The 21,824-nt window shown below is 38.0% G+C and overlaps 1 long non-coding RNA gene across 1 annotated transcript; it reads right to left on the reverse strand.

Annotated features, from left to right (window-relative positions):
- Positions 1-147: 147 nt before the first annotated feature.
- On the reverse strand, positions 148-21,418 carry LOC149832111 (uncharacterized). The gene is made up of 2 exons (XR_016433077.1): positions 21,239-21,418; positions 148-329 (listed from the first exon to the last, which is right to left on the reverse strand). It is a non-coding gene; the product is annotated as an uncharacterized LOC149832111 (long non-coding RNA).
- Positions 21,419-21,824: the final 406 nt, after the last annotated feature.

Genomic DNA, 21,824 nt, shown 5'->3' on the forward strand with positions numbered 1-21,824 from the left:
AAGGTGTGTTCTTGCATGTGTTTTGGATTCTATTCATTTCATTATGTAACGCCCCGAAATTTTAACCCAGATTTTTGAGGATTTTTTTTTATAACGCGGAAACAACTAATGATTTCAAGGTTAAGCATTTCAGAACGATACAGGAAGGAAAAAGCAAACCACACCATTTATTTTTATTTCAATAATAATAGAATCCAACATCAGAGTTTTCACATTATGAGTCTCAAAATAAAATTTCCAATCCGAAAGAAAGTAGGACCGCCAGGGAACAAGTAGATCAAATCTTGGTCAGCGCCTCATCCCGCGTCGCTCATAGAACTACTCTTCTCCTGAAAATGATAAAAATTATAGGAATTAGACTACCACGTCTAAGTAGAAAACTGTACTCTTAATGCAGGTATATCATGAATCGAGTATGAGATGTGGTTGTCGTGTGTGGAATTTCAACTTATTAGGAAGCACACAAGAAGACTATGTAACAGCAGTAACAGGCATATATCTAAGCAGAGAAGTAGATTATGCGACAGTCATAATTAGGCAAGTAAAGTATTTTATGCAACTACAACAATTAAGCAAGGAAGGTATTAAGCCATTAAAGCATATTATGTAACAGCACTAACAGTAACATGCATAACATCTATGTAACATCCACAATATGAATTAATTATCTCAAATCTGCACATTTTAGGATGTCATTTCATCACAAGTACCGAATGTAAAGCATGTTGAAGAGTATGCGAATGTCTCTTAACTAACTCCCTCACAGTGATACCTAACTGTTCTAATAGATGTTTATCTTTTATTATCCCGCGGGTACACACGGGCCGAGGCAACCATCTCAGAAGAAAACATTCAGGGGTATATTATTCAAGGGTATTTTATCAACCCGAACATTCTAACTGAGACTGAAATCCCAAGGGAGCGGCCAGTGACCGAGAGAAAACACCCAAAGGCCGAAACCAAAATAGGATGCATCCCTAACTTTTGCAGAAGAACAAAGATCTACCACCTAGGACATATTGGTAGTCTGGGTCCCCCAACTCCGAGGACTGGTGACCAACGAGTCACTTTAGCTCGAAACTAATAATTATGTCCCCAGAGTTTTGTACCACTTACCCTCTCCAAGGTAAGCCCGAATCTGAGTGAGTAAATCTTTTTATTTAGTTAACCTTTCAAAGTATAAGGGCATTTTTCCAAACCTTCTACTACCATAGTAGTAGATTCCCAACCTTAGTCATTTTACCAAGGTGTATAAACCAACCCAATCATTTTCCATATGGTTTACATAAACCCACTCCGAGTGCTCCGATGCCTTTAAACCAGTCAAGCACAAAAGTTAATATTTAATTTTCTTACCAGTACAATGGAACCCGACCACATACCTACATTAGGTACTTAACCCGTATCGCCCATTGAGCAAGGTTTCCCAAACAACCCCCTAGCAGGAGGGGATAATCATGACTAACTTAAGCATTTACCCAGTTAGGTTACCCCTATATTATTTCCTTTCAATTCACAATGCACCTAGGAAAAGAAATTTACATAATTTGAGTACATGCAATGCCACTGTCCATACATAACATCTCTTTGATATGCCTCACTCATTTCCTATGTAAAGGGATCAAGTGTTGCAGACAGTTTCAGTTATGGATTAGAAAGAAAAAGAATTACAACCTTAAGCTGATATGAATTGGGGATATAGAACTACAGATGCATGGATGCTAAATACAAACATTTTCAGAATTACGGTAAAATGCCAAACATAATTTTTGTTAGAGGACTTCACCGGAAGTATTCTGCTGCAAACAGTAATTTACCTAAACATGCTTAAGTCCTGCACCACAAAATCTGATAATCAAGGATTTGACACCAATATGCTGTTTTCACCTAACGAAATTTAGACATGTACTGCTAACAGTATTCACCTAAACATGCTTATGGACAGTTAGAGGAATCAAATACAGAAAATCTGATTTGGTAAACTCCACAAAATAACATATTTTTCAAGTATTAACATTGTCAAAATAATGTGACATCTTTAAACTACCACGCACTTCTGATTAACTATGTTAATATGGTAACTACGCAAACTCCAAATCTACTATTTAAACATATTACAATTCTGATCAGCCGTTTCAACCTTGAAGACAGGCAACCAGATTTTTTTTTTGACCATTCACAACTATAACAAAACCATGAACTGTGTGGATCCGATGCAAACTCTGAACATTTTCAAATACCCAGTATAGCCGACAATCATTGTATGTGTCAAATGCTAAAGACTTAACCTATTTCGACCTATGATGCATACATGCATTGAACCAAATGGGACTGCACGTATTATCTACCAACCAATGATATTGCATACTAAAGTTTCCTCGTTAAGAAATTGAATTCCAATATGCTTGTAATATTAACAGCAGGAACTCATAAAGAAGAATCGATAGGCACCATCCCCTCCGGTCGCATGTTCAACAATTTAGCTTAATGTACACCACAGATATCTAACTTTATTAACCGTGTACAGAAAGGTGAGTGATCCACCAATTTTTTTTTTAAATGGTATATCCAATAGTGATTTTCCCTTGGAATTTGACATGCTTCGGTCCACAACCTCACACCCCAAATACACGACAGGCTAAGCCCTCTTAACAAGAATCAAACTCCCTTGGCAAAAATCTAAAACAAGCCCTTAACTGAAAACAAAACCCCCTTTTTTATATATATAAAAAACCCCAATGAAACCCTCGAATCATGCGATAACAATGTTTCTTCCTTGACAGACCCATCATAACCAGATGCAATCAACACCGAACAATAAAAGTGCAGAGTTCCGACCATTTTCCGGCGAAGGGGTTGCGTCAACCACGAGGGGAGGTCGTCGGCCTGGACAGCACCACCACTGGAGAGGTCGGCTTCTCCCGGCAAAGCTTCGAGCTGCAGGCCGGAGCTCGGAGGGTGAACCGAGGGTTAGATATATATATATATATATATATATATATATATATATATAGAGAGAGAGAGAGAGAGAGAGAGAGAGAGAGAGAGAGAGAGAGAGAGAAAATGGAATAGCGAGAGAGGGAGAAAGAGGGGTTCGGGGGTCCCCCTTTGTAGGAGGGTGGCCACCCGAAAAGGAAGGGAAGCATACCTTCCCGGCGGCTGTGGTGTGCTCCCCCACCTCCCCATCTCCTTACGTGTTAGGGTTCAGTTGAACCCTAACACCCGATATATCGGGGGGAGGGGTTTTCCCCCCCTCTTTTGCCTATCGGGCAACCCATATCGGGTTGCCCCCCTTTTTTAAATCCCCTACTGTTTTCGTTTTACAGGGTGTGGGCCGGGTCCAGGCCCGACCCGCGACCCATACTCGGGATCCAACAACGTGTTGGATCTGGGCCTTGTTTAAAAAAATGTGGATTCATAATTGGATCCAAAACCCCACTTATATATTTATTTTATTTATTTTCTTATTTACGTATTTTAATATTTAAATAGGTTTATCTTGTATAATAGGTGTCACATTGATATGGGTTCTAGATCCGAAACTTGGATCCATGCCCAGATCCGCCCATTTTACGCCTAAATTACTAAAATTTTTAAATGTAAAAATTGTGGTTATTACACATTACATGTATCCGAGTTTTTGTGTTCCAAAGGGCGTTCATTAGAAGGAAGATCGTGATCAAAAGGAGGATCTTGGACTTGGAAAAATTCTGGTTGTTACATCGGGAAGCAGACCATCTCCAAAAAGGCCTTATATCACATTCATTTTCTCTCTTCCTCTCTTCATCGTGTTCTTTTGTGTCTATTTCTTCTTGTTGTAAATGGAGAATGAGAGAAAAGTGATTATCTCCATTCTCATACGCCTAAATGACACTAACTATGTGATGCGCGCATCCATAGTTAAACATAAAATATGAAAAAAGGGGCTTTGGGGGTTGGTTGACAGCACCGACAAGGAGCCTAAGCTCATCCTTACAAAGTTGGAGAATGGAAAAGAAGTTGCGCTTCAAGGAGAGGAAATGGCTAAAGTCATTCTGGAATATAAGAAAAGATGGAAGGAATGGAGGATGGGTCATTCCAAAATTATTCGATGACTCATCAATAGTGTGGACATTCACAAATGTTCTAGTTTGGCAAAGTTTTACTTCACTAGTGATGCATGGAAATACCTTAAAGACATGTATAGTCTTAAGGATATTACGCATATATGTAATATTCAAAATAAAGTGAGGACAATGACTCAAGGAGAGATGAGCATGAGTAATACAATGCACTCTCTCTCCTTTGGGATGAATTAGCTCTTCTTGAGCCAAAGCGACATTGTCTACAAGATGTTGAGCTTCGCGAAAATCAAATCAAAGTGGAGCACTTTTATAAATTCATAAATGGCCTTAGGCCCGAATTTGAAGAAACTAAATCCGCTTTTCTTCATAGAGGAGGAGTTCCTTCCATAGTTGAGACATTTGAAGAATTAACTATGGAAGAGAATAGATTGAAAAGGTCATCCACTTCTAAGGATGAAGAATCCGTGCTTGCTATGTCAAAGCCCGAAAATCATACAAAGAGTTATAAACTTCCTCATTTTATAAGAAATGAGAATGGTAGAAACCCCAACAACTATGAAAAAAATGGTGATCATGAGTCAAAGAAAGGTGAAAAAATTATTTGCTATTGTTGCTATGAACCGGAATACATCAAACCTTTTTGTCCTAAAAGAAAGAAGAAGGATTATAAAGAAGATAAAAAAAGTAGCTTTGGTTGAAAGAAGTAAAGTGGATGACTCCAAATGCATCGGTTCACTCTCCTTAGCTCAATTGATGGAGGCATTGCAACCTATGTTTAAAGCGCAGTCTCCTTATTCGGAAGCGGTCGTATCGACAAGCGACAACCATGGTAAGATCCCTTGGATATTAGATTCTGGTACTTTATTTCATATGACCCCTAATGAGTCAATATTGTCCGAATGCAAGATTAATTCAAATGATTCTTGTGTTTCAACTACCAATGACACTTCTTTGAAAATCAAAAGTTTTGGTATTTATAAAAAAACACCTATATTTCACGTACCAAATATTAGAGTAGTACCAAAATTAAATTTAAACCTTCTATCGGTTTCTCAAATCGCGGACTATGGTTGCAAAATAGTTTTTTTATCTAATGATTGTGTAATACAGGATCTCTAGTCCGGGAAGCCGATTGGGCAAGGCCATAGAAGAGAGACCTCTATGTTATGGACAATCTTGAATTGCCAAAACAACGTTTTTGTAATTTTGTGGAAAAGAAAAATATAGAAATTTGGCACAAAAGACTAGGATATCCTAGTGTGTCCAAATTACAATTGTTTTCATTTCTTTCAAATTGTAAAAGAGAAAAATTTGTATGTGAAGATTGCATTCTTGGCAAAATGAAGTCTTTACCTTTTGGAACAAGACATCTTATAACTAAGACTTCATTTAAATTAGTGCATTCGAATGTATGGTGCCCCACACCGATCGTATCCAAAAGAAGTGTTTCTTATTATGTTATGTTAATGGACGATTTTAGTAGACACTCTTGGATATTCTTTTTAAAACACAAATCGGAAGAACTTGATTGTTTTAAAAAATTTAATAGTTATATACAAAATTAATTTAAAACCAATATTCAAGTTTTTAGAACTTATTCTGTGGGAGAATTTGTGTCAAAAGAATTTAAAAATTATCTTGACTCAAATGGTATTGTACATCAAAAGTCGTGTCCATATACCCCTCAACAAAATGGTCTTGCTGAAAGAAAGCATAGACACATTATTGAAACCACTAGAACACTTCTAGTATCTAGAAATGTTCCAAAAAAAATTGGGCCGAAGCCTCCCTTACAACAGTCTATTTGATAAATAGAATGCCTTCAAAAAATATTGAAAACATTTATCTTATTAAAAAACTTTGTAAAATGTTTTTCAATTACAAAAGATTTAGGGTTTTCGGGAGCAAATGTTTTGTTCTTACCAACAAAAATGATAAACTCTCTCCTAAAGCCATTCCTTTTGTGTTTTGGGGTTATTTCGAAAACCAAAAAGGATATAAGTGTTATGACATTGAAAGAAATAAATTATATATTTCTACAAATGTTACGCTTCTTGAAAATGAAAACGGGTTTACCAAAGATAATATTTAAGAGAGTTGTGATTATTTGTTCCTCTTTGACCTAGTCAATAACAAAAGTGAAAATATTCATGAGAGCCAAAACATTCATGAGGCAAATGAGAATGTGAGTAGGAGTCTTGACAATATAGACCTATTTCACGATAATTTACAAACATATGCTCGACGTACTGAAGATCATCCATAGTGTGCTCTAGAAAGATATTCCCAAAACCAAGAAGAAGATCCTTCTACCCTTAAAAAATTCATAAGAATTTTGAAAGCTCCTATTAGATTTGTATCGTATCATTCCTTTCAACCAAGGTTTAGATCTTACCTAATGGCCATTCACCTGTATTTTGAACCTCAATCATATCATGAGGCAAAGCAAAACACTGTCATGAATGGATTACGGCTATGAAATGATAAGTTGGAAGCATTAGAAAGAGCAAACACTTGGGAAATCCAAACATTACCTAAAGAAAGAAAAACTATAGGATGCAGATGGGTTTACAAGGTAAAAACCAAGTACACTGAAACATTAGAAAGATATAAGGTTAGGTTAGTAGCTAAGGGATATAGTCAAGAATATGAGATTGATTACGATGAGACATTTGCCTTACATGCTCGCATGACTACTGTTAGAACTCTCATTGCTATAATATCGATTAGGAAATGGTTTATATTTCAAATGGACATTAAGAATGCATTTTTAAATGTCAACCTAGATGAAGAAGTGTACATGAACCCCTCTCCTGGTTTGTCTTTAGTACATGAAAAAACTCTCAGATTACGTAAGACCTTGTATGGCCTAAAGCAAGCTCCAAAAGCTTGGTATGATAGGTTCAGTGATGTGATGACACAACTTCATTTTAAATCTTGCTTTACTGATACTGCATTGTTTGTTAAGTCTTATAATGTAGGAATGGTGATTCTACTACTATACGTAGACGATATGATAATCACAGGAGATGATAAGCAGAAAGTTAATCATATCAAAGATGTGCTTAAAGTCAACTTTGATATGACAGATCTTGTTTTTTTACGATATTTTCTCAGAATAGAAGTTGCTTACTCAAATCATGGTTATTTTTTATCACAGACTAAATATGCAGCGGAGATCATTGAAATATAAGGACTCTCGGATGAAAAATTGGTCGATACTCCAAAAGTCATAAATACCAAAATTAAGATAGATGATGGAGAGCCCTTGCAAGATCCAACGCCCTACAAACATATGATTGAGGCTTTGTCTTACCTCTTTATTACCCGCCCTGATATATCTCATGATATTCATTCTGCTAGCCAATTTCAGCATGCTCTCACTACAGTGCATATGAGCGTTGTAATGAGAATTGTTAGATATATTAAAAAATCTATTAACCTTGGCTTGTTTTTATCCTCATCTTCCTTATTAGAAGTCATTGCATATTCTGTCTCTGATTGAGAAGGAGATGTCAATGATAGATGCTCAATCACTGGCTTGTGTGTTTTTGTAGGTGATTCTCTAATATCATGGTGATACAAAAAACAGCAGAAGGTGTCACTCTCTTCCATTGAAGCTGAGTATTAGGCCATAGCGACCACTACGTCTGAGTTAGTTTGGCTGAGACAACTTCTTGAAGACTTGGGGGTTCATGCTGCAAAACCTTCAAAATTGTGTTGTGACAACAAAAGCGTTGTATACATTGCAAGCAATCATACATTTCATGAGAGAACGAAACGCATTGAGATGGATTGTCACTACGTTCGTGAAGAGTTCCTGCGGAAGACTATCACATTGCCTTATGTTCCATCAGAATACCAACTCGCAGATTTATTCACCAAAGCACTATCATCACCCCGATTTCACTTTCTACTAGGCAAACTCTCAGTGGTTATACCATGAGTTTGAGGGAGGTGTTAAGATATATTAAAGATATACATATACATATACATATATGTATATTTATTTTGTTGTAAACCGAAATACCCATCAAGGGTATTTTGGTACTTTCACTATAATAGGTGTCAGCCTAATAGGGGATGGCTATTCCTTTTTTTATTTTTTTATTTTTGTTTTTTATTTTTTCGATTTTTGCAATCTTGGGAGCAGCTCCAAAGTGACTGCTGGAGCTTCTCCCAACGGTCATAAATCTGACCATTGGGAGCAACTCCAAAGTGATTGTCGGGCTGCCCCCAAGTGGTCTCTTTTGTTATAAATAGGCCTTGAGGGCCTTGTATTTTTACAACACTCTTAATGAGTGATTATATGCAATAACAACATTCTTTAAACACTTGTGGTTGTGGTTCGGTGATTCAATCAAGCATTCCACTTGATTGAAGGTGTGTTCTTGCATGTGTTTTGGATTCTATTCATTTCATTACAGTTGCACCATAGTCCCAACCTAGGTAGGATTCGGTGAAAGTATCTTTAACAAGATACTATTATCAAGACCTTAGTATTCTTGATGACAAGCACGTGCACACATGCACAATAAGCACTCTTAGAACACTTGTGCACAAAAGCACAACTCACTAAATCTCATAAATGTACAAAGGCATAAAATAATAAAAGCTTTATTGAAGAACACTTGGGCTTTGACTCAAAGCCTTAAGAAATACAAAGGGGAGATCCCCTATTTATAATAACAATAAAGGAGCCTTGGAGGGGCTCCACTCATAGACGTTGGAGCCCCTCCAACGGTCACAAATGTGACCGTTGGAGGGGCCCAACATCTATTTGAGTGGGCCCCCCAAGGTACATTTTGGTACTTAAATAAAAAGAAAAGAAAATAAAGAATAAAAAAATAATTACAATCACATTCATAAAGTGAATGTGCGTAAACCAGTGGAAATGACTAAACTACCCCTATGACTAAAATAAGAAAATATATATTTTACATATATAAATGGATAATACATACACACACACACACACACATATATATATATATATATATATATATCATATCATATATATATATGTGTGTATTATCCTTTATATATGTAAAATATATAAGATTACAAGGTTTCATAATACAATTTAACACCCCCCTCAAACTTAGGGTAAGATGACCGAAAGTTTGCCAAGGATAAAATTGAACTACGGAGCACACAAAGCTTTGGTGAAGAAATCTACCAACTGATATTCTGAAGTTACATATGGAAGATCTATAACTCCTTTTAGATACGCTTCTCGAACATAGTGATAGTCCATCTCAATGTGTTTAGTTCGCTCGTGAAAAGTATGATTTTTGACAATGTATATTGCACTCTTGTTATCACAACATAGCTTAGTGGACCCTTCTATTGTGATACTCATGTCTTCTAATAGCTAATGAATCCATACAAATTCTATGGTAGTAGTTGCCATGACACGATATTCAGCTTTTGTTGAGGATAGACACATTTTTTGTTGCTTCTTACATCTCCATAAGATCAACGAGTCTCTTAAAAATACACAAAAACCAGTGGTGTAGTGACAGTTATTTGGGTCACCTTCCCAATCAGAGTCAGTATAAGCAATTAACTTTAATTCGGAAGAAGAGAACAAGAATACTCTCTTATTTAGTGTGCCCTTTATGTATCTTACTACCCGCAAGATGGCACTCATGTGGACAGATGTTGGTGCATGTTGAAACTGACTTGCAGTATAAACTGCATGAGAGATATCTGGTCTACTAATACTCAGATACATTAATGATCCCACAAGCTGTCCATAAGAGGTGGGATCAGTGAGAGGAATACCATCATCAATCTTCATTTTGGCTCCTACTATAGCAAGAGTTTCACAAACCTTATCATCCGTAATACCTGACCTATCAATAATCTCAGAGGCAAGCTTAGTTTGAGATAAAAAATACTCTCTATGAGAGTAAGCTACTTCAATACCCAAAAAATAAGTTAAAAGTCTCAAATCATACATTTCGAATTTATCCTTCAAAATTATTTTTATGCTTTTAACCCCCTTAGAATCACTTCTGGTTATAGGCATATCATCCACATATAAGAGCATAATGACAATCCCTGCATTGGTTTTTCTAACAAATAAGGCAGTGTCAGTGAAACAGGATGAAAAACCATTTTCTAACATTACAGAGTTAAATCTATCATACCAGGCCTTGGGAGCTTGTTTTAAAGCATAAAGTGTTTTCCGAAGATGAAGCATTTTTCCTTCGGGAGTCTTCATTCCTGGTAGAGCCTCCATATATACCTCTTCATTCAGATCACCATTTAAGAAAGCACTTTTAACATCCATTTGATAGATGTTCCATTTGTTTATTGAGACAACGGTGATGAAACATTGGACAGTGATCATTCGGGCCACAAGAGCAAAAGTTTCTTCATAGTCAATCTCGTATTTTTTACTATATCCATTTGCTACTAATCGAGCCTTATATCTCTCAAGAGATCCATCATTCTTAGTTTTAACCTTAAAATCTCATTTACATCATATTGCTTTCTTACCCTTAGGGAGATCTTGGAACTCCCAGGTCTTAACCCTGTTGAGAGTTGAAAGCTCACATTCCATTGCTTTCAGCCATTCATGATTTTTTTTGGCTTCTTCGAAGTTTCTGGGTTCTATATAGGAATGAGTGGCGCTAAGCAGTGTTGTGAAAAGCGTTGAAACGTAGCGAGGCGCTCCACCAAAATCTGAGGCGAGGCATAAAGCGTAAGCCTCAATTTTTTTTTTTAAAAACTTAAAAAAAAACTATACAAAAAATCTAAAATTACAAATAAATAAAAAATACTTTATTGATGACGCAGCAACCAACAAGAAATAAAAAAACTTAAATAAATACTGAAAAATATGAGATCAACAGGTAAAAGTAACATTAATGCAACAATTCTATTTTCTACTATATGACCTGCAATACACAGATTTGAAACTCAATCTAATTCTATTTTCTGCTATGTGACATGCAAAATACAAGCAATGGTCTTTGAGTAAAGAGGCATAAATACCATGGCTTGAAGATGAGTAACATTAAAGCCACAATTAAAATTATAAGAAAATAAGGTGTCAAGCATACTTAGCAAGATAAGAAAACAACAAAAATAATTTAGAAACAACATATAGTAAAAATCAACCACTAATGTTGTTCTTTACCAGTTTTAAAAATAAACATTATGACCAACAGCAAAGCCAAACTAGCAACTCAGACATTCACAAATAATCATTATGTTATACCAAGTTTTTAACATAATTAGTAGCTGCCAATACAAGCATGCACTCATGCACACACAAAGACACATACACATACATATAAATGTATATACAATGCATGTTGTACAACATAAATTCTATCTATTTCATGTTGTATACCAGCCCAAAATTTAACGCTAAAGGAGAGTAGAACTCAATCGAATTGCAGACTGTTGTTTCACACACAAAAATAACAGAAAAGAAAAATATTTACAAATTTCTTTCATATCTAAATGACAGAAAAATAACAGAAAAAAAAATTGTAAATGAAGAGGGGAAGGAGCATTACCTAAATGAAGAAGCTTGTGTGGCCGAGAGAGAGAGAGAGAGTGTGAGAGAGAGACGAGAGAGAGAGAGAGAGAGAGAGAGAGAGAGAGAGAGAGAGAGAGAGAGAGAGAGACTGCGTGAAAACAGATATAGGGTTGGGGGCCCTTTTTTTAAACCCTATTTTTTTGTCAAATGAGGGCTTTGACCCCTCATTTGACCAAAATTTCAAACCATGTGTGCCTCAACTTGAGGCGTGCCTCCGCCCAAGGCGTGCGCCTCAAGGCGTATGAGGCGCACGCCTCAGGGCTTATGTGCTTTATACATGCACCTCAAGGCATGAAGGCCCTCGCCTTGAGGCAATGCGTGTTTTTTGCGCCTTGAGGCGTGTTTTTAATAACACTGACGCTAAGGAAGACTCTATGTTTAGGAGTAAAGGAATCATATGAAATAAACCTAAAAGGCATCTTTCTGCTTCTCTTAGTCCTACATAGGTTTTCAGCATTTGTTGAATTGGAACTACTAGGTTCATTGTATTTTTCAATTGCACTCCTAAAATTGTTTCTATCTCTATGGGTATATGTTATGGGATCTCTCATGCTTCTTCATTACTATGTTGGGAGATAGGGGGATGGGATGAACCGTCTTCTTTATCAATGACTTCATTATGAATGACATTGGCATCACTATCATCATCATTTGCTAACATTTCAAATAAAAAGGAGTAATCCATATTTTCTTCAAAGGGTTCACTCCTTTCAAAACCATTAACATTTTCCAGAAAACTCACATTTCTGGAGACATATAGCTTATCATTCTTAATATCATAACGAAACCCTTTTTGGGTTTCGGAATATCCGAGAAAAGCGCAGACAATAGCTTTAGGTGAAAGTTTGTCGTTCTTGTCAGTAAGAACGGAGCATTTACAACCGAAAATTCTCAACTGACTGTAGTCGGGTTCTTTGGTATATAATTTTTCGAAAGGCGAGATATTGTTCAAATTTTTAGAAGGTAGCCAATGTATCAAGTAGACAGATGCTAAAGTTGCCTCAACCCAAAAAACTTTTGGAGTGTTTTGAAAAACAAGTAATGTTCGAGTTGTCTCTATTATATGTCTATGCTTCCTTTCGGCTAATCCATTCTGTTGAGGGGTTTTTGGGTGAAGAATACCATGACTTTCAAGATAATTTTTGAATTCATTTGAAAGGTATTCTCCACCAGAGTCAGTTCTAAAAAATTTCAGATTCTCATTAAATTGATTTTTAATCATCATATGATAGGTTTTAAAAATCAAGAAAACATCATATTTGTGTTTAAAAAAATAAATCCAACAATATCTCGTGTAGTCATCAACAAAAATGACATAATATGTGAAGTCTCTTTTTTATAGAACAGGTGTCGGACATCCGAATTGACAATTTCAAAAGGTCTAGTTGTAAGCATGGATCTTTGACAAAAAGGTAATTTTTTTATTTTCCCAAGTATACAGTCGTTACAAGTGAAATTACTTTTACATAGACTTTTAACAAAAGGTAAATGAAATTTTTTTATAATATTTGGGTGTCCAAGTCTCTTGTGCCACACATTAATATTCTTTTGTTGGACAACATTACAAAATGGGTTTTTTGGAATTTGAAGAGAAATGGCATAGTATAGATCTCTCTTCTTAGAGTCTTCCCCAATCAATCTCCTGGACCAGTGATTCTGTATCCAACATTTGTTAGATGAGAACTTTATATGACATCCATGATCTGAGAGTTGAGAAACAGAAAGCAAATTTAAGTTTAATTTTGATATAAATCTAATTTTTGAAATAAACCCTTGTTTTTCAAAATTTATTATTTCTTTTACTTCAAGGGATGTTTCAACCGCGGTTGAAACAAAAGGAGAGAAATTTTTTTAATATTCAGAAAAAAGCTAAAACTTGGGGTCATGTGAAAATAAGCACCCGAATCTAAAAGCCAAAAGGTCTTACTGGGAAGATAGGAGTTTGACATGGCGGCTCCGGAAATAGCCCCTTTTAGAAGACGTTGAAGTGCATCCACAATTTGTTGTAATGAGAGCTCCATTTGAAGATGACGAGCACTCTTCCTTTTGAGGTTGGGATGTAGTAGTCATGGCTAGTAACTTTTTCCACTTTGGGCAAATAGGCTTAATGTGCCATGGTTCCTTACAAAAGTGGCACAAAAGCTTGTTATAATCCCTCTTCCCTCCTTGACCATTTGAGTTTTGATTCTTGAAGTGAGGAGGCTTGTAAGTCCTTAAGTTACTCCCAGGTCTTGAGACGACATTTATACCTTCATTTTCTTCATTATTGAAAGGTGTAACTAGAACACTTGGGTTGTTTTTGCTTATACCCATACGAGTTTCTTCTCCACTTAGTTTAGTAATTACAGCTTCAAGAGAGGGGGAAGTGAAAGTGGATAAAAGAGAAAATCTGATTTGTTCGAATTCGGGCCTAAGCCCATTCAAAAAATTGAAAAATCTATCTTCTTCCAATTGTTTATGAAGAAGCATTATGGCTTCTCCACTCCACTTGGGTTCGAGCATAGCAAGATCATCCCAAATAGAAGAGAGTTCAGCAAAATACTCTCTTATAGTCATATCCCCTTAATGAAGAGTTAGCGCCCTTTTTTAGAGGTAATACTTATGGGACAAAGTCCCTAGAGGTGTACATCGTCTCAAGGTACTCCCATGCTTGATAAGCCTTCTTAAAGTTGATAATATTGACGTTAATTCTTGTTTCTACGGATGAAAAAATCCATGAGAGGATTTTAAAATTCCTCATCTCCCATTCTTCATGCTTTTTGGTGTAGTCTTCAAGAGCCTTGGTTCTTTCTTCGCCTTCGAGGATTTTTATTTATCCTTCCTCTAACGAGGTTATCTTTGGCTCCGGTTCGGGAATCGAGCCTTGGACATATACCCAAAGCTCTTTTCCTTTGATATGAGCCTCCATGTTTCCGGCCCAAACGTGATAGTTGGATCCATTGAGTTTGAAGTCGAGAGAAAAATGGGAGTCTTTTTCACCCATTAGAGAGGAGAGATGATGAAAAAAAATACATACCACAAAGGATTTTTAGATCTTTCTTGATAGAAGAGTCTTCTAAAATATTGGATGAACAAGAGGATCCACTCCAATCTTCAAAAATTTGAGGGCATGCTTTTCGAGGTACCAGAAAAGGGAAGAATTCACATGATCTTTCTTTCTCCAACAAGGCTCTGATACCATGTGAAAGTATCTTTAACAAGATACTATTATCAAGACCTTAATATTCTTGATGACAAGAACATGCACACATGCACAATAAGCACTCTTAGAACACTTGTGCACAAAAGCACAACTCACTAAATCTCACAAATGCACAAAGGCATAAAAGAATAAAAGCTTTATTGAAAACACTTGGGCTTTGACTCAAAGCCTTAAGAAATACAAAGGGTTTATAACAACAATAAAGGAGCCTTGGAGGGGCTCCACTCATAGACGTTGGAGCCCCTCCAACGGTCACAAATGTGACCGTTGGAGGGGCCCAACGTCTATTTGAGTGGGCCCCACAAGGTACCTTTTGGTACTTAAATAAAAAGAAATAAAAAGAAAAGAAAAGAAAGAATAAAAAAATAATTACAATCACATTCATAAAGTGAATGTGCGTAAAATAGTGGAATTGACTAAACTACCTCTACGACTAAAATAAGGAAATATATATTTTACATATATAAATGGATAATACATATATATATCATATATATATATATGTATTATCCTTTATATATGTAAAATATTTAGGATTACAAGGTTTCGTAATACAATTTAAGAGACTCCAGGCTAGGCTGAATTCTGATAACTTTTGTAGATCCTAGTCTGGGTAAGACTCCAGGCTAGATTGGACTCTGATAAATCCAACAGAGTCCCACTTGGAGTTGGACTCAGGTTGGGCGGCTCCTTTAGCGGAATGGATCCAACTGGTGTAGATCTTCTAGGTCGGACCTGGAGCAGAAAAGGGTCTGCAACAATCCACTCATCTCAAACATGCGTTGTCCTCAAGGCGGGAACTCAAGGTAACATCACTGTAATCAACCTCTCGGCCTAGATCAAACACCTAGGTAGGATTTTCTCCTTTCGCCATATGTCAATCATCTAAGTGGCAGCTCAGATGGTACCCAAATAATTAATTGTCAATTATACCAAATGTCGCCTTAAACGCATTGCGTACATTAGATTGTTGTAACCTTACCAGATATGTAACATGGGTGCGAGTGCGGGTGCGACAATGCGGCACTTTAAAAAAACTTGGGTGTGGGGGTGCGGGACGGCAAAAATATAAAAAATTATATATATATATATATATATATATATATATATATATATAATTTTTAAGTTTTAACAATTAACAACATTTTTTTTCAAATGGGTATAATATTTTTTTCAAAAATGGGCAACAATAGTGTTTAGCTGAGATTGAGAGAGAGAGAGGTATAAAGTAAGGGGAAAGAGATTGAGTTGAGAGAGAGAGAGAGAGAGGCACGTAGTATGAAAAAGGGGAACATAGAGAGAAAGGTAGCCGAGAGATTGAGATTGAGAGAGGAGGTACACAGTAAGGGGAAAGAGATTGAGTTGAGAGAAAGAGAGGCATGCAGTATGAAAAAGGAAAATATAGAGAAAGAGGTAGTCGAGAGATTGAGAGAGAGAGAGAATGTGTACCTTAGAGATGGAGAGCAGGCATCACCGAATGGTGGCAGCTCATAGGCATCGCCGACGTCAGGGTGTCACAAACTTGTAGGCTCGTAGCGTCGGGGTCGGGAGAATGAAGAGAGGGCCAAAATGTTTTGCCCTAATCCTCAAAAGCCCATTTCATCGGGCTTTTTTTTTTTAATTCCAAAATTTGGACATATATGACCTTGGGTGTGTTGACCGAACCCCAGGGTCGGGTTGACCGCACCGGGTGCCATACCCACACACGCACCCACGTCGCGTCGCGTCGCATCGATGCAGGTGCAGCACCTAGTTGGCCGAATCCCTGTGACATAGCTTACCAACGACTTGCCATAGTGATGACCCGTAACTATGGTAGGGGCAACAATCGGCAAGGTCATATCAGCACTCATTTTTCTCATAACTGAATCAGGCTCTTGGTGCGCTTCGGTGTACCTTCAAAGGGCATTGAGTTATTGTGCTTCAGACATTTCTTATATCCCTTCACTCGGATCCCCATCAAACGTGGTTGTCTTCGCAATGGCTAATGCATAGTCACTCTCAACAACTATGGGAATCAAAATATCCAGTTTTGAGTATTTGGTGTTTTATGCACAATACAGGCCAAATTTGAGGTTGTGGCTTGCGTGATCGACTAGGAAATTTAATTGTGAATCCAATGCAATAAACCATGCTACAAAATTCTTCAAGGGTTGATGGGAATCGTGATTTTGTTGTGTTGGATTGGGTACCTCGCTACAGTACCGTAGGAGGGCTGATTGCAATGCGCATTGACCTACATCATGAGTGAAGGATCTCATGATCGAAGTTGGATACCCTGTATCTCTACCATGGTGATGCACATTCAGCTGGAAGGGATGCTACAAGGACACCCTGCTGGCCTGATTCAAACATTACATCAGACATGTGGCAGCTCACGGTGTTTCGCCCTTCATACCCATCTTTTTCACTTGGCTTCAGCCATCTCGGACCTCTTGGAGAGGCATAGGAAGCAACCTTACCTGGTTCGAACATGTCACCGAACAGGTTGGGGGCAATCCCTTCCGACTCAGTTTTGGCTGCCTTCAGTTGGAATTTTGCATCAACAAGCCCACATACAATGCTATGAGTGAGCTTCTTAATCTGGTTAATGCTGGGAGTGTGTTTCTTAATCTGGTTAGTCATCTGCATCATTTCAGCAAGCTTCTTCTTAAACCTTTTGTCCTCCTCTTGAAGCATTAGTGATACTCCTTTATGTAATTAATGGATTGGAACAAAGTTGTCAATCGAGGAAGCGGGAGCGGGAAACGCGGAACGACTTAGAAGAGAACCAGCAATCATCTCGGAAGCAAACCGAAAGTGACCTAGGAAGCGAGGGGCAAGCGAAAAAATACAAAAAAAAATAAAAATACAAAAAAAATAAAAAAAAGGGGGGAGTGGGCTTCCCCTAAATGGGAAGCGCGCTTCCCAATTTTTTTTGCGCTTCTCGACATATTTTGAAAGCAAGACGTTTCGCACTTTCGAAACGGGCTTCGGGGAAGCGCGCTTCCCCATTCCCTATGGCACTTCCGGTAACTCTGAGTTAGAGTATTTCAGCATCCCTACTCTGAAGTCCCAACACCATTCTCGATGCTCCTTGGTATCTATGATTGTGAACCTCTAGTTGGGATTGAGTCACATTGTGTTTCACGTACACCAAATAACCAAATCATAGAATCAATGTACGTGTGAACGCTTCCCAAAATGATACGCCAAGGCCCTGTAGATTTTTTCTATTTTCGAGGTCTGCATCACCCGAAAATAATGCTCGACCTAGAATATCCAGCTGGTTGGATCCTTGTCAGTGAAGGTGTAAAAATTGATACGGGATGGCTTCATGACTCCAAGTCAAGTGTTGTTGGCCTGCAGAACAAACTATTTTCGGTCCAAATTTTGGGTGGTGTAGAGGGTTGGGGTAGGTTTTATGGTTGGTTTTGGGCTTGGTCAACTGGTGGGAGGTCTTAGGTACGTAAAACAGATTTTTGGTGGATTTTTTAAGGGTTAAAGGTCAAAAATAATTAATTTTTGGGACTAGTCAAGATGTTACAGGTTCAGTCTGGGATTTGGGATCTGACAGGTTACAAATATTTGGCCGGATCTCAGCAGTCTGGATAAATTTTAGAGATCTGTAAATTGGATCTAAAAACTAACAAGTATACACTCCTACAGTTAAATTTTTAGGAACTTTGGCTATGGGACCTAGCCTAGGGAATTTTTGAAAGTAGTTGGTCAAAAACCGGTCAGGATCCTGGCATGGTTTCTGACATGGTCTAGCAAAAACACGATATCTACAAATCGGGATAGGATTTTTCCAATTCGTAAATTGAGTTTAGTTTAGGACATATAGTACTAACTACAATGATTTTTTTGACATTTTTAGGGTTGTCAAACTACATAAACCAAAAATTTAAAACAGGACTTGGATGGAAGCCTGTACTAATCCTTCCTAAGAACAGACAAAAATTCGGCCCGACTTCCGAAAGTTGGATCAGGGTCACTAGATGTCGGATTCTAATGATTCAAAATTTAATTTAGGAGATTCAAAGAACCTGTACGGGTACTGAGAAGGATACACAAATGCTTAGATCGCTACACAAAAACCAAGAAGGGCATGGGCCCTTGATGCGTTGCTCAGTGCAGTTCGGCTGGTCGACATGGCTTCCCAAGAATGTCTGCTCTGATACCACTATTAGAAACCTGACCCTTGGGAGGGACGGTTTCTGTAAATCCGTTCTCGAGAAGGCTCTGGTGCAGGGAAAAGCTGGGAAAGAGAAAAACTTATTCTCAATCTGGCAAGGCTCTACGTCAGATAGGGCCAACAGTAGGGCAAAGAGAGAATATCAATCCATCTGAGTGGGTTGTTGCTGAGGAAGACGTGGAAGAGGAGAGAGAGAAAAGGCATTGGTAGGGCTCAAGAACAGAGAGAACAAAAAAGGAATTAATCTATTAATTTCATTCATAATCAATCAAGAATAATAACACTTTTTTATATAGTCTACCTAAGAGTCCTAAAAGAAGTAAAAGACCAAAAATAAGAATCAAAATAAGAAAAGAGGTTGTCCAGTCTTGGGCATATCTGGATCCAAAATGACTTCTCAAAGTCGGATCCAAAACGGTTCGTAACAATCCACCCCTCTCAAACTCGCCTTGTCCTTAAAGCCAGAGCTCTCTGAAAATTGTTATAGCACCCGATCCTTGTCACCTCTGGGGTCAAATACTAAGCTCATGGTTTTCCCACGTATTCTGATGGGATTGGGTCTTGGTACAGGTAATGTTTAAGTCCAATCTTGGTCTGTATATGGACTAGGTGGGCTCAAAGTTTGGATTAATTTTGAAACATGGATTGAGTTTGAGCCTGGATAGGTACGAGAATGGTTTTGGATAGGATCTGATTGGGTTGGGTAATGATCCATTTGTTTTAAATAGAGTTTTGGATCACTACAGGTCAGGTTTGATGGGTTTGGAGTAGAAAATGGGTCAATTCAAGCTGAATTTGGGCATGGTTGAAGTTGGATTGGGTTCAGATCCACTGAATTAGGGTGATGAGTCCAAGAACCGGGTTGAACCGAACTTGGGAGGGTCTGAACCGGATCTAACATGCTGGAACTGGATGGAAGGGGGTCAAACTGGTTCTGAATCAAACCGGGATGGAAGGGAATCCAATAGAGAGAGAAGCAAGGATCTCACCTAGCAAGCATGGGGATCCAGGCGGTAGGCGAAGACTCGACTGGAAGGGAGAAATGCATTTCCATCTATCCGGCAGTGAGAAGGGATGGAAGAACAAGTGAGGGAGCAGAATCTTTCCCTCAAGAGCAAGCACATAAGAACCAAAATAAAACTCAGAGGTTGAACTCAATAAATCTCATTGAAGAAAAACTAAACTATACATACATATTTATAGAATACAAAAGGAGAAAAAGATATGCTACAAATAAGCTACACAAAGGAATACTCTCACCCAGCTACAGAGGAATACTCCCACCCTAGATGGGAGTCTAGGGGGCCGTCTAATAACTTCCACAGATCCCAGCCTGAGTAAGACTCCAGGCTAGGCTGGACTCTAATAAATCCAACAGTCTGGTAAATCTCGTAGAGTCCCACGTGGACTTGGACTCAGGCTGGACAGCTCCTCTGGTGGAACGGGTCCAACTGGGGCAGATTCTTTGGGTCAGACCTGGAGCAAATAAGGGTTAGTAACATCCTGTTTTCTATTTCCACCATCATTCTCCATAAGAAAATACTGATTTCTTATCATCAATCAAATAAAACAAAAGGCCATTGCTTATGGAGGGACAAGAGTCCCTGCATGATGGAATTGTGAAATTCCAAGTATTCCACAGGGAAGCATGTCTTTCACCTTGATCATGGTTAGATGACCTATTATAATCTCAAAATCAAGAAAGGTGTTCAATAATGCAAATTAGATTGTCTATGGTGATTGATCATCGATTTCTTCTAGAAAACGCTGAAAATTGATCAACCTGTGGCCCAAAGATGGTTTTCCATCAAAACGATATCGAATTGCCCACTTTCCACAAATCCATATGACAATTCCCTATTATCATGAATACCAGAAACGAAAAAACAAAGAAAGTAAGGGAAGAAAGTCTAATGTTATCTGACTCAAAATCTAGTCCTTCCTCCCAAGTTAGTCCCAACAACTGACTTAACTGACTGCTACCATCTTCACAAAATCTGAAAGTTGTGAAGTGGGTTCTACTCTGTGCGGGAAAAGCGACCATTTCACAAGCCATGGATGTGTTGCGATATACTAATCCAAACTTTTGAGATCACCCATCTTGCAAATAAAGCTTCTCACCCAATTCCCGATACTATGCCCATAGAGATGGAAACCTACACTGGAAACAGACCAAAATATACCAAACTAAGAAAGAACAGAGGTTTTGATCAGAGAGAGAGAGAGAGAGAGCAAACCGAACGATCTTCTCGACGTAGTCGGAGAGGATGGTATTCCAGAATGGACCCATGGCAGCCGTTCCCTCCACCACCACGATCAATTGCTGCCTCTCCTGCATCGCCATGGCTTCAAACACACGCAGGCGCAGAGGAGAGAGAGAGAGAGAGAGAGAGAGAGGTCGTACGCTCACGTAAACGCACGCCTTTTGGAAACGGGCGACTGGGGCAGGAGCAGCGTATGACAAAAGGACACGGTAAAAAAGACACGTGGATACGACTTTCTTTGTTTTTATAAAGAATCAATAGTTCCATACCTTCATTGGTACACATTTACCCCCTTGTCTAGTGTTTTTTGCTCCTTCAAATAGCTCGTGCCCATCAGAAAACCTACCAAAACCAACCCGCTAACAAACATTTTATCAGATTTTACTGTTTTTTGAAATTCTGACATTACAGATTACTTGATTTACTAGAATTTGACACTTGGATCATGCATTTTGGATGAAAAAATTGTATTTAGAGCATCAAAAATTTATAAAAATTATAGGCCATTGATTTTTGAAACCTTATAAGAACTTATTCCTATAAAAACAAGCCCATATAT

This window comes from Nuphar pumila, chromosome 7, assembly GCF_984573655.1.
Source record: "Nuphar pumila chromosome 7, dmNupPumi1.hap1.1, whole genome shotgun sequence".
NCBI classification, from domain to species: Eukaryota; Viridiplantae; Streptophyta; class Magnoliopsida; order Nymphaeales; family Nymphaeaceae; genus Nuphar; species Nuphar pumila.